A 16,764-nucleotide genomic window follows, 5' to 3' on the forward strand; every position below is an offset into this window, starting at 1 on the left:
GTGGTGATGGTGATTCAGAAATGTCTGCTGCAATTTAGCTCATCCACTCATGGTTGCTGTTGGGGGCACCGGAAATATTGACTCTACTGACTGGAGTGAGTGACAACGCACTGGCCTCACCAGCCAGTATCACTGGCCCAGCAAAGCCATAACCCCAGGCAAGGTCTGATGGGGATGGAGGCACATCAGCTGGATGCTCAGCATCTCCCCTAACAGGACAGACATCCTGCCTGGTTTTCTGCTTCAGGATCATCCCTTTCCCTGGAGAGAGCCCTCCCATCCATAAAGCGGTCTTCTGACTAAGGAAGAGCTCAGGATAGGGCCCCTGGACATGTCCCTGAACCTACCCCCAAGACATCTCATTGCCTGTGTAACAGTAGTGAAATCCATTCTGTAAAAACATAGTAAGATATAAAAACTTTGTTTTGGAAACAGTTTGAAGGTTGATGGGGCCTTTTCTTCAAAGAAAAAGTACATAAGAGGAAACGTTATACTCCTCGAAGTTCACTCATACAGTATGTACTGGGTAGGGAGGAAATGGAAAAATCAGAAGTCTTAAAATCTGTCAACAAACATTTTCATTCTCTTTTCTACCTGGAAATGTTTGGGCTCAATGGACTTTGTTTCAAATGTGTTTGACCGAACAGAATATAGCGAATCATAGAGCGTGAACGTGGACCACATACTCTGCAATTTACATCAAAGAGCTCCTGGTGCCCTGGAAGGAGACTTGTATTTCGTGCACCATTTGCAAGTTGCTGCTGTAATTCCACAGAGTCCACCATCCCTGTTAAAAAAAAAAAAAAAAAAAAAAAAAAAAGGAGGGAGAGATTGATTTGGTTATTGCAATTCTGAAAGGGAATTTTTGGGGTTTTCTGCCATTCCTTGCACTGCTACAAACCGTATTGAACACACACTCGGGTTGCTTTCATCAGTCCAGTAGGTTGGATTGAGGGGAAAAAAAAGCAAAACAAAATAAAAAAAGGAGAACGTGTGTGGTTTCCTATCTCCCAGATTTTGCAAATTCAAATGCACACGAATTTAATTTTATTGACCCAACAAATGATTGTCCTAGGGGTGCTACCTTTCTCTACTTTTCGGGTAAGCTGTGACAAAGCGAGAGAGAGGCATGGACATATATACACTATCAATAAACTGTTAACTCTTGAAGGAGTTTCCAGAGACATGAAGAGACCTGGAGCCTTCAAGAAACTTGTTAATTAGTTAATGTTTTTTAAATGCCTTGGAAATGAAAGCTGTCTTAAGTGTGAAGGGCCAGGACTATGCCATTGTTTGCCATGACAGGAGTGGCTGCTGCTTCAGCGAGCTTTTAGCACTAAAACGAGAAGTACCGGCATCTGCCTCATGTACTGAATTGTAATGGGAAGGAAAGCAAGAGGGGCTTCACTGCAGGAACCCCAAAATGAGAACCCAAGACGCTGGACAGGGAAGAAAGGGGCGGAGCCTGTGAATCTCTTAGCTGGAGGAAGCCTGGCCCCAGCTCCCTTCTTCTCAGGTGTCTCTGTGTATCCCCTTCGGTAGCAGATCTCCTTAACGTGGGGAGAGTTTGTGCAGGCAGGGGTCTTCCAGTCGCATTCACAGGGGCACCAGGGCAGGCGCGTTGGCAGGGCAGCCTGGGGACCCATCTGGCCGAGTCGGTCTGTGGCTTCAGCAACAGCAGCAGGTACAGGAGTGGTTGTGTAACTTGTAGGACATCAGAGTCTGGAAGGCAGAGATGGCACCCAGAGATGTGGCTGGTGTCCCACCAGAGAGAAGTTTTCCAGGGGGCATGAGATCTAAGCCACACCTTGTTTGGTCTTATACAAAGACCGCTGCATCAGGAAGCAGTGAAAAATTCCGAAGCATTGCGCACCCATGGGCTGGCGCCTGGAAAGGGCCGGGCTGGGGAGATGGCAGGCGTATTTTATCATGCCTTCAGGTGTCCATGTGAAGATTGTGAGATGGGACAATTCTATTTTGCAGGCCTGGCCAACCCTGAATTTGACTCCAAAGGTGGTTAGCTGGTCAGCCGGAGGAGATCAGTGCCCTGGACGGAGTAAGGCAACATGCCACCTCCATGAACATGACCTTTTCCAAGGGAGGGAGGTGGCCTAATGTTGTGTGCCCACATTCAGGTGAAGACCAGTGGGAACTGGTGGATTGCAAATGATCGGTCGGAATACAGAAGTCGGTATTTATACTTGCGGAACTCAAATCTAGAGCGTAATCTATCTTACACTCAAACTTTAACATATATGGAAATAAATCAAAGCAATGAGTTCTAGAACTCAAGTGGCTTACAGAGCTTTGCATTTCTAAGAGTAAAACTATTTGGGTAGGAGCAGAAATAGGCAGTCCACCGTGAGCCAAGAATCACCAGGGGATCCCTGTGTTCTGACTGCACTTCTTGCTGTGTGACCTCAGATAAGTCACTTAACCTCTCTGAATCAAAAGTTCAAAAAATACTAGCCCCACTGGTTTTGCAACAAGACTAAAGGAGATATTTCTGAGGCACTTTGTAAATTGCAACACAAAGTTTTATTCAAATTTTACTCCAAAGTCCAGTGGAGAACCGTGCTGTCATTCATTCCGCCGGTATTTATGAAGAACTGTGTCTTGGTCTCAGTGGTACAGGGGTTCAGAGGAGAAGCCAGGTGCTGGCCCTTGACATGCTGCCATCTAGGCTGGGATGCCTGCACGTGTTGCTTTTGCTCTAAAACTAGCAAATTTGTGCGGCGAAGCACAAAGCCATGCCTCTGTCTTGTCATCTTCCTATAAATGTCATTTGAGCAAGAAAACAAAGAGATACCGGGATCCAGCTAGATGGCGAATTTAAGATAAATGATGTTTTTGTACTCATTTTGTATTAAAACATATACTTCTTTCAGGTTTCAGGAACGTCTTAGGCTACTTTTGGTGGGTGTGTCAAGTCGATTTTTTGACCTGCATTTGTGAATTAACTCTGACATTTAGTTTACACAGAATTGGACAGATAACCAGGTTGTGATCTGTCTTACCATATAGACTGGACAGAGCATAGTGAGGAGAGACTTGAGTTCACTGGTGGATGCTATCAGAATCCACTGTAACATAAGAACGAAAACTGCAGTTGGACTAGGAATTGCACTTCCTCACAGGGGCCTGGGCTAGCGTATTCCTCCCTGAGAATGGCCAGGTCTTTTGTGGATGTGTTAATGTGGCCATGGTACCCGGCTGTCAGCGCACGTCCAGGCTGCTCTCTTGCTATGGGTCCACGCGGGCTTCTCCCGTTTGCAGGCTGCCTCACTAACAAGGCAGCCCATCATCTCGGTGTCATAAACGACTCTGTGCTGCCCTTCTGTCAAAACGGATTTTCAGGCGAGAGATACAATCCCTTCCCATGCATCACCGTGTGTGACAGTATTGATTTGATATTGACTCTCTGCCGTCTTTGTGGGCTGCATTCCAACAGGTGTCCGGGCAGACACATCTTCCCCAGAGGGTCAGTCCAAGACGATGTGCAAGCCTCCTTAAAAAAAATCCTCCATTAAAACAAACTTTTGAAGACTATTTCTGAAGGCGAGGTGGCCTTCAGGGCAAAACTGGGTGGTAGGGTGGGAAAGGGGGACCGAGCAGTGACACTGCAGAGAGAGGACAGCAGGACCGGTGTTTACTGGAATCCACTTGTTCCTTTATTCACTGGACGAACGGCTGAATTGAATGGTGCCTGCGTTTTCCCTAAGCACTGTCTTTCGGCTTCTGAATCCTACCCTCCTTGTGTCTGTCCTGTGCTCTTCCGCTACAAAAGCACTCTTGTTAGCAATGGGACCCAGGAGAGGGGGCCTGTCTTCGCCCCAGCGTTCCCCGGGCACAGCCGAGGTTGGATTTGTGGCTCTGCCCGTTTCCCACAGCCTAATGAGCCATCACAGGGGACAAACGCAGTCGCTGTTGTACCTGCCATTTACCAACCCCCGTGTGGGTCCTTGAGCAATATGACTGCCCGTGTCACACTCTTCCTCATGTAACTCCTAGAATCTTGCCAAAGTCCTGGCAAATGACACGTACCTGGTAAATAGTTCTGTGTTCTCTCAGAGCCCAGCCATCTTTCTGAGCTCAGCGCCCAGGCCGCTGAATGAGACACTGCAGAGAGAAGCCTGGTTTGCAGATGAGACAGTAGAGGGGCAGGAACGTGATGCACAGCCCTTCCCAAATAATCGGCTTTGTCCCTTCCCAGGATGGAATACTGGAAACTCACTTGACAGCTCCCCAGAGGGGGACATCTGGCTTCATGACATAGCCTTTATTTCTTCATCAAGAAACCACATCCAACGTGGATTTTTGCCTTGTTCGTGATGTGACCAAATGCATCCCTAAGCAGTGTCTTGCCAGAGGTTCTCAGCACAAAGTCTCCTGCAAATGGCTGATTGCATTGGTGGGGGGATGAATAATATATTACATACAAGGTGCACTTGGGTGTCTTTTGTATTTTCCTGTGCAGTTTTATAGCCAATTAGTCAGGTGACCGTCTATACCAAAAAGCTTTGAAACCATGAAAACCAATAGGAATTTTCTCTCAGACAAAGGTGCCACAGGCAGGGTGTTGAGGAAGGAGGTCTGACACAGGCTCTCATAGCTGGTAAACTCATCAAAAGCCTGCTGCCATCATTCTGGGAACACTTGAAGAGGTAGTCTTCTTGATATACATTTGTCCTCTTTTCTCTAAAGTAAAAGTTACAGAGAAAGTGTTTTATGATTAAAATTATGTCTAATTTTAGTGGAAGAATTTTTAAAATAAATTTATTTATTTTTGGCTGCGTTGGGTCTTTGTTGCTGTGCGCAGGCTTTCTCTAGTTACCGTGAGTGAGGGCTACTCTTCGTTGTGGTGCGCGGGTATCTCACTGCGGTGGCTTCTCTTGTTGCGGAGCACGGGCTCTAGGCGTGCAGGCTTCAGTAGTTGTGGCACACAGGCTTAGTTGCTCCGCGGCATGTGGGATCTTCCCGGACAAGGGCTCGAACCCGTGTCCCCTGCATTGGCAGGCAGATTCTCAACCACTGCGCCACCAGGGAAGCCCCTAGTGGAAGAATTTATGGAATTATTAAGTGGAATTCATAAGTTTTTATGAACTAAGGAAAGAATGCTGATGAGGGTGAGGAAATTTATATTGTCCTTAAAAAAAAAATTTACCCTAGTCCAGTTTAATAACTACAAAAGTAGCAGTTACCATGTCTGCTGGTTTTCAATCAAGAAGCAGCATTGCATCTGTTAGGAGAGACCTCTGCCTGCAGACGGGGGTCTCCCGCATAGAACTGTAGAATAGGACACACATCCCTGAAGGTCCCTCCTCAGAATCAGCGTGACAAAGTCAACTTGCTGTTTTTCCGGGGAGCCCCCGTCCCAGTGATGAGACACCTGTGTAGGTGAGCTCCTCCCATCCTGCCCTCCCACCGGTGCCTCTGGGCTTCCCTGACAAGCCCTGGACTCTGCCTACGGTAGCTCTGCCCTCAGCTTCTCCTCAGCTGCCCTGGCCTAAGCTCTCAGCATATCCTGGTCCTTCCTGGATCTCATGGCACCTGTTTATTTCCTCCAGCCCCTCCACTCATGCCCGCTGTCTGCGCTTCTCCCAGAATAATTTGCCTAAGGTACCACCTCAAACACTTGACGCTGATCCCGGTGTTGAGTGGCTCTCCATCACCTGCAAATAAAGTTGGAGCTTCTGGCGGCCCCAGCTTCTAACCTGACCTGTCTGTTGACGTGTCCATCACGCCCCCTCCAGGTTCTCCCCTGCAAGGACCAGCTCCAGCGGTGAGAAGCCTGTTCACACCCCACTTGTGATGAAGTTCCCCCTTCCTGGGGAACCCCTCTCCCTCCAGCTCCTGCACCGTCTATTGCTGACTCCACAAGGGGGAGAGGGGACAGCAGCTGGGTCTGGGTCCGGAGCCAGAACCAGACAGCTTGGACTGCAATCCACTTACAGGCTATGTCACAACAGGACTAAGTCATTGGCCTCTCTGTGCCTCAGTTTCCTTGTCTGTAAAGAACATCAGTATTCACCCTAGGGGTGGCTGTGGTATTACCAAGTTGATGCCCCAGTGCTGGGAGAAGGGCCTGCACGGGGCAAGCCCCAGGTACGTGTGCCGGGTGAGCGCCCAGCAGCGCTTCCTCGAGACTTCCAGTCTCAGTGCCCTGCGCCCTTTCTCCTGTCTCTTTTGCATTTTACAGCCCATTCAGAGCCTCCCCCTGTGCCAGGTGCCAGGGTAGCTCTTCTCCTTCCCACCCCAGTCAGATGTAAACTCCTGAGGTCAGGAGACACACATGTCACCCTGTCACACTCCCAGCACACAGGGAATGGTTAATGTTTCCTGACAGCAACACTGCTTGATTTCAGGTGAATTTCGCAGAGTAAGGGGGAAGTTGGGGAAAGGACACGGACCTCCTCACATCCATCAAGAACGCTGATCAGGTGGCCGGAACAAATTTCTCCAATGCCGTTTCTGGATGAGACAAGGACCGCTAAGTCTGCCGAAGTTACTGTAACTGCAAGTGCGGTCTGCTGCTCAGCACTGAAAAGCCATTGAAGAGGCAGCGTTGGTGGAAAGGAAAGTTTGCTTTATTTGGGGTGCTGGCACCAGTGGGGTGGGGGAGGGCGGACGCCTGTCCAAAGGCCGACTCCCCCTCCCCCGACAATCAGGGGGCAAGAGCTTCTATAGACAGAGGGAGGGGGCTGCGTGCAGAAACAGCCCAGGCAGCTCTGACAGTCATCTTGAAACTGGTCATCGGTGGTCTGACCAGCGTCCTCTTGATTGTTTTAGGTACAGGGACTCTTCAGTTCCAGGGTCGTTTGTTCCCATTTCCTTGAGGCCAGTTCTCAGGATCGTGGCAGCTTATGTCATGGCTCCAGCCTGGTCATCATGTAGTAACTTCCTCCACCTGGCGGGGGTTTCAGTATCTATACGACAGCTCCCAGGATACGGCTCAGAATATGATCTACAGCCCTTGAGGAGGAACTAAAGGTCCTTGACTTTGCTTAATGACTATATTATTATTTAGTCTTGTTGAGCTGTTTTCCTTTGTCTCTGCATTTTCTCACTTTTCCGATTAAACTTATTCTTTGGATAAAGTTTTTCCACAGACAAAAGGCAGGCGGAGGACGTGGCATGGGGCGGGGGCGGGGGAAGGAAGGACCATAGGGTCCTGCTCCGTTTCATTATTACTGCTTTTGCCAAAATTTGGAATCAAAGGTATTGCACCGTTCGCGTGCAAAGGACTCCTTGGCAATCCCATGAGGTGTGAAATAGTTCAAGGGATTTTTCTGTCAGGCCTTTGAATTGGCCACTTTCTTTGGACTGAATTGAGTCAATTTCTTCAAAATTGAAGAAGCAATTGTGCACGTAGATACAGTCTCTGATGGTGAATTTAATCAAATCCAAATGTCACACCATTAGGGATTCAAACCACCACCAATTGTATCTTTACTGCCAATTCAAGGCCTGCCTGCATTTAAAAAATTCTGGAGATCTTAACCAACTTATCTTCCTTTGCTTCATATCTGAGGAGCCAGGTCGCCTCACCAAAATGTACTAACAGGTCACAGGCAGGGATGACTTTGCTTCCCCAGGGCCTAAGTCACCCCTGGGCTGTAAATTAGGTGCCGAGAGAGCTGGGTCAGTCCCCACGTTGCAGGTGGGTGCGCTAGAGGCTTCCGGGCATAGTTAATTCACACCCCTAACCATCTAATCCTTCAGCCTGACCCAGTAATGAATGACAGAGAACAAAGCCCTGTCTCAGGAGAAGAGAAATCATCTACACAGGTAATTCAACTTTCGAGGGGCATGGGGTTTCATCTTCAGTGCCGAGGAGAGGAAATTCTCCCGATGGGTTGATGGTGCACGGAGAGGGTGAAGGTGCTTCTCCTGGCAGCATCTTTTAGGAAGCTCACCCTGAATTGTGAGGGACACCTGAGCCCTTCCACGCTTCCCTTCCTTCCTGCAAAGGCCTGGGGAGAATATACAAGACAGCATTAACCCAGACCCTCACTCTCTAGGTGTGAATGTCGCCCAGATACTGGTCTCCCTCTAAGTTCTATACAGCCCTCTGGTCCACTGTCCACGCCACGATCCTGCCAGCACTTCTGAGTTTAGAGCCTTTTCCTAATGACAGTGCAACGCCTACTGGCACATTTAGTTCACGTAACTCCACGTAAGGCTTATCCACTAAAACCACCATATAATTTTTTTTTCTTCTTTTTTTGGTGCCTTCAAGGCGACGTACCTGCAGTGCGGGGCACGCGTCTGATCCTGTGTGCTTTTAGTATTTGTGGCTCCTAAGTGAGCTGGATATGTTGTACAGTGGAATTTACTAGATTTGTATTAAAGTGTAGCTCAGGGACCCATCGCTGTGTGATGCTAGCTCCTTTCCACTTGCTTTGTTTATCACAGAGAAGGGAACTGCATTAGCATAAAATGCTACAAAGTAGTAAAAAGGACGTTTCAGCACCCTATCTATTTGACCTACTGTTGACCTGGTCTAATTCGTATTATCTCTGGGACAGTTTAACAGATCATTTTCCTTTGTTAAAATTAGGTCACATTAGAGAATTATGACCCCCCATTTATTCTGCTCAAAAGACAGTCATTTCTGCTTCTAAAGTAATAACCTCATCTGCACTGAGATCTTTCTTGTTAAATAAAAACACACGCTTTGCCTTGCCTCTTAAATGACTTAAGCGTGGCGCTGCCTCTCACAGCTGTGATTACTGGTGAATGAGGATTTACCCAGCGCCGTCTTTCGAGGCCCCTGGGAATGATATTGGTCATTCATAAATTGCCTATTGATCAGTGGCAACTGGAAATTAGATCCAAATCTTTGAAAGGAATTATTAGACTTTGAGTCACATTTGCCCTGCAACATTCAGAGGTCTGAGTGCACTTTTCTTTCAACTGCAAAGCTCCCGATTAATGACTTTTTTATGCAAAGCACTCAGAAATGGAAATGCCAAGCCAGACCCCTCCTTTCTCCTGGGCCCCCCATATCTCCAGTCCCTTTCTCAGGCATGGCATCCCACCCATTTTCACAGGGGACTTTTTTTAGACAAGAGATTTACGAATTAAGAAAAAAAAAGATGCGTACGTGAATAATGATCTGTGTAATGTTTAGACATTGGGTAATTTTGTAATTGGCACAGTGTTTTTTTTTCTCTTTTAAATAACCACCGCCATATTTAATCCGGCCACAATTATATAAGAATATTCTGATAGCAAGACTTTTTAATTTGCCAGAATCATACATTTAAAAAAATAAACATCAGACATAATTGTTTTATTGAGGTGTAGTTGATTTACAAGGCATGTTAATTTCAGGTGTACAGTGCAGTGATGCAGTTATACATATTGTTTTTTCAGATTCTTCCCCATTATAGGTTATTACAAAATATTGAGTAGAGTTCCCTGTGCTACACAGTAGGTCTTTGTTATAATTGATTCAGTATTTTCATCTTCGATTTTTAAAATAAAACACAAATTTAGTCATTTTCCTGGTAGTGGTTTACGCACCCACACACAAACATGTGGTAAAAGTAAAGCTCTCTGATGACTCTTTTTGCAAGGTTCAGCCGCGTGTCCTATCGACGTGCATTCGTGGCCGGCGTGCGCACAGGTGTGGGTGTGCACGTGGGAGATACGGCGTGAACCCAAGGAACGTGGCTCTAATACTCCTTTAAAAATAAAAGAGGCAGCGCTCCACAGCGAATGCTCCGTGGAGCCCCAACCTGATTAATTGCAACGCCAAGCAGCTTTATTCTGCTTCATCAGAAATTAGATCACAATGGGGATTTGCGGAAATTACCTTAAAATGTTTGTGTGTTTGAATGATTGAACCATTTGTGCTAAAAAATTACGTTGCCTAGGTTGGGCTCCGAAGCTTGCGAACAAATGCTCGCCAGGCTAATCGGTATGCCAGAAGGAAAACCGTCTCTGGCCCCCGCACGCGGCCGCAGTGGGTGGGGACAGGACATGCTCTCTGGAGGCTGTGAGTTTGCTGATGGCTCCACTGTACACTGATTTGGGTGGAGAACTTAACGGCTAATTTGGAATCAATTAAATCTTAATACTTACCCTTGGATGAACTCAGAGCCTGGGACAGTGTCATTGAATGATTCACAGATGCTCTCTATTATACATGCAGCATGCAGGACCGGTGTCAAACCTGATGTCCTGCCCATTAAAACCCGTGTGCTTTGAATGCAGCGGTGGTGGGAATTTCAGGGAGCCCCCTCAGTTTCATTAGAAGGCAAAAAAACCCAGCCCGATGCACGGCTCCTCGAATAACTTCCAAAAATCTTTTAAGTCAACCTTGTGTTTTAGTCAACAGGGAAGTTTTGACCCTTCACCTCTCAACAACCATTCGTTTCATTATTTATCTGAGGGAATCAGAGAGTTTTTCTTCTCTCACAAAAGTCCCTGACACCGGGATATTTTTAATAGCTGAAATTTTTCATTCTTGTCACTCTGCCTTTTGAAAATCAAGGTATTTTCATACAACACGTAGCTAATGAGTGAAACTTCAGAATCCAACCTTTCCCTATAATCACGGCGCAGGGCCCGACGAAGCCCCACTAGTGAGAAACATGAAAATTAATTATTGAGCTCCCTGTTTTATCCTCCTCATCTGTTTGATATTCTGCAGCACAGAAGGAACCAGACAATTAAATTACTCCTCCCCTCTGCCTCATACAATGCTCTCTGCACCTTTTCTTCCACTCCAGAGGCCGGAAGCCTGTCTGTTTGCAAAGCGTAAATGCGGGGGAGAAGAAGACAGAGGAGACGCTTCAACAAAAGAGACCATTGTCTTTCCCTCCACAGAAAGATGTGTAAAGACCCTCCATGACACATCTCCTTTTGACAGTGGTTACTTTACACGTCTCTTTTGCCCTTTGGTTGCCACAGCCGAAGACTCTGGCAGGAAAAAGTCAAAGGTTGTGGCCTCTGCCTTGTCCGCGTGGCAGGCTCTCTTGAGCTTCCAGGGAGAACTCTTTCCTCTCCCATCATTCTGAAACCTCCTCCTGCTTCTCAGATAAATGTATAAAACCTCCTAACCACTAGTGAAGATCGTTGAATCAATTAACTTGTTTTATTGAGCAATAAAGCTGCCATTCTCTAAACTAGGGCGATGACATCTCAAGCTATGGGCACTTTTCCGGCACATGTGATTCCGTGTTTGGGAAGCAGGGTGTGCGTGTGTGTGTGTGCAGGCTTGCTCATGTACGTGCAGACACACTTGGGGCTCCGGTGGCTTTGTTTTGCTTGAGGTAGAGCAGAAGGAGAGAGAGAGAGGCGTGGCCAGAACAGGCTCAGAGTAAGTGGCCTTGGTGCCCTCCCACTTGGGTGAGCATCTGGGGCGGGGCTAAGGTCAGGGATGCCGTGTCTTCTGCAGAGCTCAGCACACTTCCCAGGTGGCCCCATTTTTGTGTGCGATGGTCTGCGTGGATGTGAATCCCTCTGAGATGAAGGAGCCTGCTTGGATCAGGTTCCTAAATGGGCCTGTGGTCCCTCAAACCTTGAGGACCTCAGGCCAGTGAGACAGCCACACCTCCATGGTTCTTCAGTGTAGGCTCCCTGCCAGACTCCAGGGCTTGGGGTCAGAGGTCAGAGGTCAGGCTCCAACCTCCTTCTGCCACCCCACACAGCCTCCCTGAAGGGGAGTAGAAGTTGATCCTTCTGGCTGTAAGGCCCTATTTCTTAGTAATTCCATCAGGAATGACTGATTGACCCAGAAATTAGATTTTAGATTAACAACTCCTTTTCCCATACTTTTCAGCTGGTTTTTAAATGGGCATTTAGAAAATATTGATTTTTGCAACACAAATACACTTACACTCATGGTATGTACATCATGACATAATTTGGAGAAAAATTCTCAATTTCATAAACAAGTGTGTTATGGACAAATTTAAGAGGAATATACATAAAAAAGTGTCTCCTATTGGGAGGACAGTCACTTGCTTCTCTCTTTTTAAAAAAAATGTCCAATTTCACTGAGATATAGTTGATATATGACATTGTATACGTTTAGAGTCACAGCATGTTTTTCATATTTTGTACAATTTTTGAAAGTAACTTTCCATTTACAGTTATTACAAACTATTGGCTCTATTCCCCATGCTGTACAGTGCATCCTTGAGCCTATCTTATACCCAGTTGTTGGTACTTCCCACTTCCCCACCCCTAAGCTGCCCCTCCCCCTCCCTCCTTGATAACCGCCACTTTGTTCTCTATATCTGTGAGTCTGTTTCCTTTTTGTTATACTCACTAGTTTGTTGTTTTTTGTTTGTTTGTTTGTGGCATGCGGGCCTCTCACTGCTGTGGCCCCTCCCGCTGCAGAGCACAGGCTCCGGATGCGCAGGTTCAGCGGCCATGGCTCACAGGCCCAGCCGCTCCGCGGCACATGGGATCTTCCCGGACCAGGGCACGAACCCGCGTCCCCTGCATCGGCAGGCGGACTCTCAACCACTGCGCCACCAGGGAAGCCCAGTTTGTTGTATTTTTTAGATTCGCATATAAGTGACCACAGCGTCTCACACATAGAAGCTACCTTCTGTGATCAGCCTCCTGCATCTCCTCCACGTGGGAGCCTCAGTTTCCGCTCTTAAGTTGGGTAGTCCGTCCTCTCTTCAGAAACCTCATCATAAACGTCCACTACAATCTACGAAGAGCAAAGCTCCCCCGTTTAAAACAAAATTAGGATCCACAGCAGCAAAACAACAAAAACAAAAACACACACACAAAAAAAACCCCCAAAAAACCCCAACCCCGGAAACAGTGCAGATGGGGTTGAAGCACACCTGCTACTGACCCTCAGCCTCGCAGAACGCCAAAGCCATTATTCTGCAGGCACAGGGCAAATGCATTGCAATACCAGCTGTGAGAACAGAAGCGAGAAAGGACAGGGTCCACCCACCTGGCTCACAATCAAAGGGGCAGAGAAGAGTGAAGTTTGGGGTTCAGAATGGCTGGCTTTCCAGCTGCCCCTGCACCCCATCTTGTCCTGAGCTGTAGGGTAGGGGGAAGAAGTCGGGGCCCCCAACACTCAGACTGAGTCTCCAAGCCTCCTCTGAGTGGCTGTCCCGACTCACAGCACCCGCCCAGTCCCTGGGATGATCAGCGTCTCCAGAGAGGTTTGGGGTCTCCGGGCTGGTTACTGGTGGCAGAGTGAAAGCTCTCCTCAAGGGGCAGGAAGGGAACCGGATGGACGGATGTCTCGTGGCGGTTTACAGCCATGGTTTCCCTTAATCCTCATGACAGCCACCAGCTGGGAAGGTGACACTTCCCAAGAGAGACAAAGAAATGGGCTCAGGTTGTTTGGGCAGCATGAAGCCCACCTCCCTGGGCTGCCAGCGGCTTCCAGGAAGAGACATGACTTTCAGCTGTCGTTTGCTGGGGGTCTGGCTGGGGTGTGGGATGATGGGGCCCCAGGACCTGCTCTGCCCCCCTTCAGCCCCAGCTAACTGAGGAGACAGTCCCCTTCCCCATCACCCTTCCTCACGGCCCCTGCGTTTCCTGAAAATCCCCAGCACGACTCAAAACCTCGGTACCCGCTCCGACACGTGCGTCCACTCCTACAGACGCACCTACACGACCACGTGTGCAGACTCACTCCCACTTGCAAACACACCCACACACATGCACACACTCCCTCACCCACTGTGTGTTCAGTTCCTTCTTTTATGTCTCTCTCCAGACCTGTCTCACCCCACCCAGGGGCAGGGGCAGGTGGCACAAGGAGGCACCTGAGAGGGGTCAGCGCCTACTGACTAAAGAGAGGAGCGAAGTCATGAACGTCCTTGGCAATAGGCACCTGGGGTCAAGGTGGGGCAGAGGCAGGAAGACCCCGTGGACGCCTTCCTGGCCCTGAGAAGGGTGCCCTGAGGGCTGTGTTGTCAGGCCTGGGGTAGGAGCTTGCAAATGCCAGCTACTGGGTTAGAGCATCCCGGACCTCCCAGCCTGGCCCGGAGCTCACTCTTTCCCTACCTGGGTGCCCCTTCTCTCCAGGAGGAACAGGGGAGAAAGGGATGAAAAGCAGAAAGAGGGAAAACACAAAGCCATCCAGAACTCGCCGCCCCACCCCCATCCCCCGCCAGCTGCTTCCCACTCTGGGCTGTATGAGGCTCACACGAGCTGATGCTCTCGTGGCCCGAGGTACCCCGTACAGCCCACGGAACTGGTGGGGCAGGATCTCTCGTGTTACCTTAGCGTCACCTCCAGAGTGTCAGGTGAGTCCTGCCCTCCCAGGTGTCTCAGAACTTGCCCTCCCCTCTACAGGTGTAGGGATCTATGTACTTTTCTCACAGACCTAGAGAGAGTAATTGGTGTGGCTGGGAGAGGTGATGGGGTTCATGGGAGCAATTCTCTCTGGGACGGTGTCCTCCCACGTGGGGACAGTCTGCCCGTGTCCTCGGGATGTCAGGGAGCTGGGCCTGGGGAGGCTCAGACTGCCTTTGGTCCTCGAAAAGGCAGAGTGCGGCAAAGCCCAGCTGCAGCCGTTGTCCACGAGGCCATACTGGGACTGTTTTCAGCCACTCAACCAGCATACGTGTGCCTTTAAAATTAATTTTTGGTGGATCAAAGGATCAAATTGACTACTGGTGATCTGTCATTTTAAGCCTAAGTGATGCATTAGTTTCATCAAAACAGGAAGGACCCAAGCCTGGTCTGGGAGACCTACAGCAGGGCATGTGCTCATCAAAGTGAGTTTGGACACCAAAGGGCCCAAGATGTCCAGAACCAGGCCCACGTCACTCATGGGCAGAGAGGATGGCTGTCAAAACACCCAGGTGGCCTGTCTCACGTAGTGTGTCTCCATGATGCTCTTTCCTAGATGTGCACGGGAGCATAGGCTGCTTTCCATCATGCAGAGATGCTCTAGTTTTGTCGGATCAGGAAAAGGCCAGCTTCAGGAGGAGTGATGAGAATTCTCACTTTCTAGCAGGATATGCTGACTTTAGCCACAGATCTGAGACTTATTTAAATGTACTACATGAACAAAAGGGTGATGAAAGGAAAACTTGCAGAAACACAGTGGCCGTGAAAGACGGTCGCTTGTGATCGCAAAGTATTTAGCATATTCCCCTCATTCTTTCCTGGAATTCCGCACAGATATGAATAATTACAAATGCCTAGTGCTATGTCACACCATTTTGCAGAAGGAGAAGCCCAGGTCGGTACTCAGGGCCCTGTTCCATCCCAGGCAGCAGGGAGACCACAGGTCTCTGCTCTCGACCTGTTTCTGGGTCTGGAGTCCTCTCATGGAGGTGACAGGGGCCAGGGCGAGAACAATTTTTTTTTTTTTTCTGATAGAAATATCAAGAAAGAAGTGATGGAACAAATTGAGAAATTAAATTGTAATAAATTACTAAGGCCAGATGGTATTCATCAGAGAGTTGTAGAGGAATGAAAGACTGAAATAGCTAAGCAACTAAGAAAAATATATAATTCAGCCTTGAAAGTGGCAATGGTCACCAAAGCCTGGCCAGTTGTGGGGCTGGCTTTCCAGCGTAATCACAGACCACTGTCGGAGTGAGAGCCCTTCAATTCTTTTGTGGTTGATTCCTCACACCCACAGCATATACAGAAATGCCCCTGAGTTTGTGTGCTAATAACATGGAAGAGCTGATAAGTGTTTGTATGGAAACCACGCCAAATTATTTGTGTTAGGAGGGGAAAACAAACAAAACAGTCACTTGGCAACCCCACAGAAGCTGCAAGTGGAAAAAATGCTCACAGTGTTTGTATGCGCAGAGGCCAAAGGCGGTCAGGGACTGACTGGAGAAATTATCTGGAGATACCAGCTCCTAAAACCCACAGCCACCAGCCTCCGATTGGTTGTACCCTCTGCATTGAGTCGAACTTTTCCTCTGGAAAATTCTTATTCCTGCTATGGAGGAGTTTAATACCCTGGGCTAGTTTGAAAAATAAACACACGAAATTATCTTTAATTAAAAGTCCAACTACAAATGGGATGAAAATAATTGCAATAAATATGACCAAGGGTTAACCTTAATATGCAAAAGGCTCTTACAAATCAGTAAGAAAACCTGCCTATTCCACTGAATAAATGGGCAAAGGACATAAATAATTCACTAAAGAGAAAACTCAGATAACTAATAAGCAGGAGAAAAAAGAAACTGCTCAGCTTCATCTAGATATCAAAAAAATGTAAATGCAAACAAATTTTAAGAAATCGTTTTCCACCCATGATGGTAGCAAAATACTAATGACGATATTCACTGCTGGTGTGGAATCCAGGAGGCGCTTCCTGCCTCAAAGGCGGGTGAGGGGCTGTGGAGCCATAAATGATAGACCTTCAGAGGGGGAACTTACCGGTAAGTTACCAGAGCCTTTGCTAACTCACACTGTCTAACTCAGGCGCTAAGGAAATGTACAAGGATAGAAGGAAATCATCTCAAGTACAGTGCATGCTTTTTGCACCAAGATGCTCGTCACAATGGAAATTGCCTTTATTTTCAATGAGAGTGAATAGTCAGAAAGCGTGGTCTGCCCAGACGATGCAATACAAGCCACTTAAAATACTAAGTGAGAATTTATATCTAGTTGAAAAACGGGAAGGAAATAAACGGAAATATGAATAGTGGGCATCTCTTGGCAGTCAATTTATAGACGAGACTCATTTTCTTCCCTGTAGTTTTCTGAGCACTTAAAATTCCACGTGAGTCAGGAGTGGGGTCACTTTGGCAGTGAGGAAAATCAATTCCACCATCAACTCTGATGCCTTTA

The sequence above is a fragment of the Stenella coeruleoalba genome (genome assembly GCF_951394435.1).
Source record: "Stenella coeruleoalba genome assembly, chromosome: 16".
In the NCBI taxonomy this organism is placed as follows: Eukaryota; Metazoa; Chordata; class Mammalia; order Artiodactyla; family Delphinidae; genus Stenella; species Stenella coeruleoalba.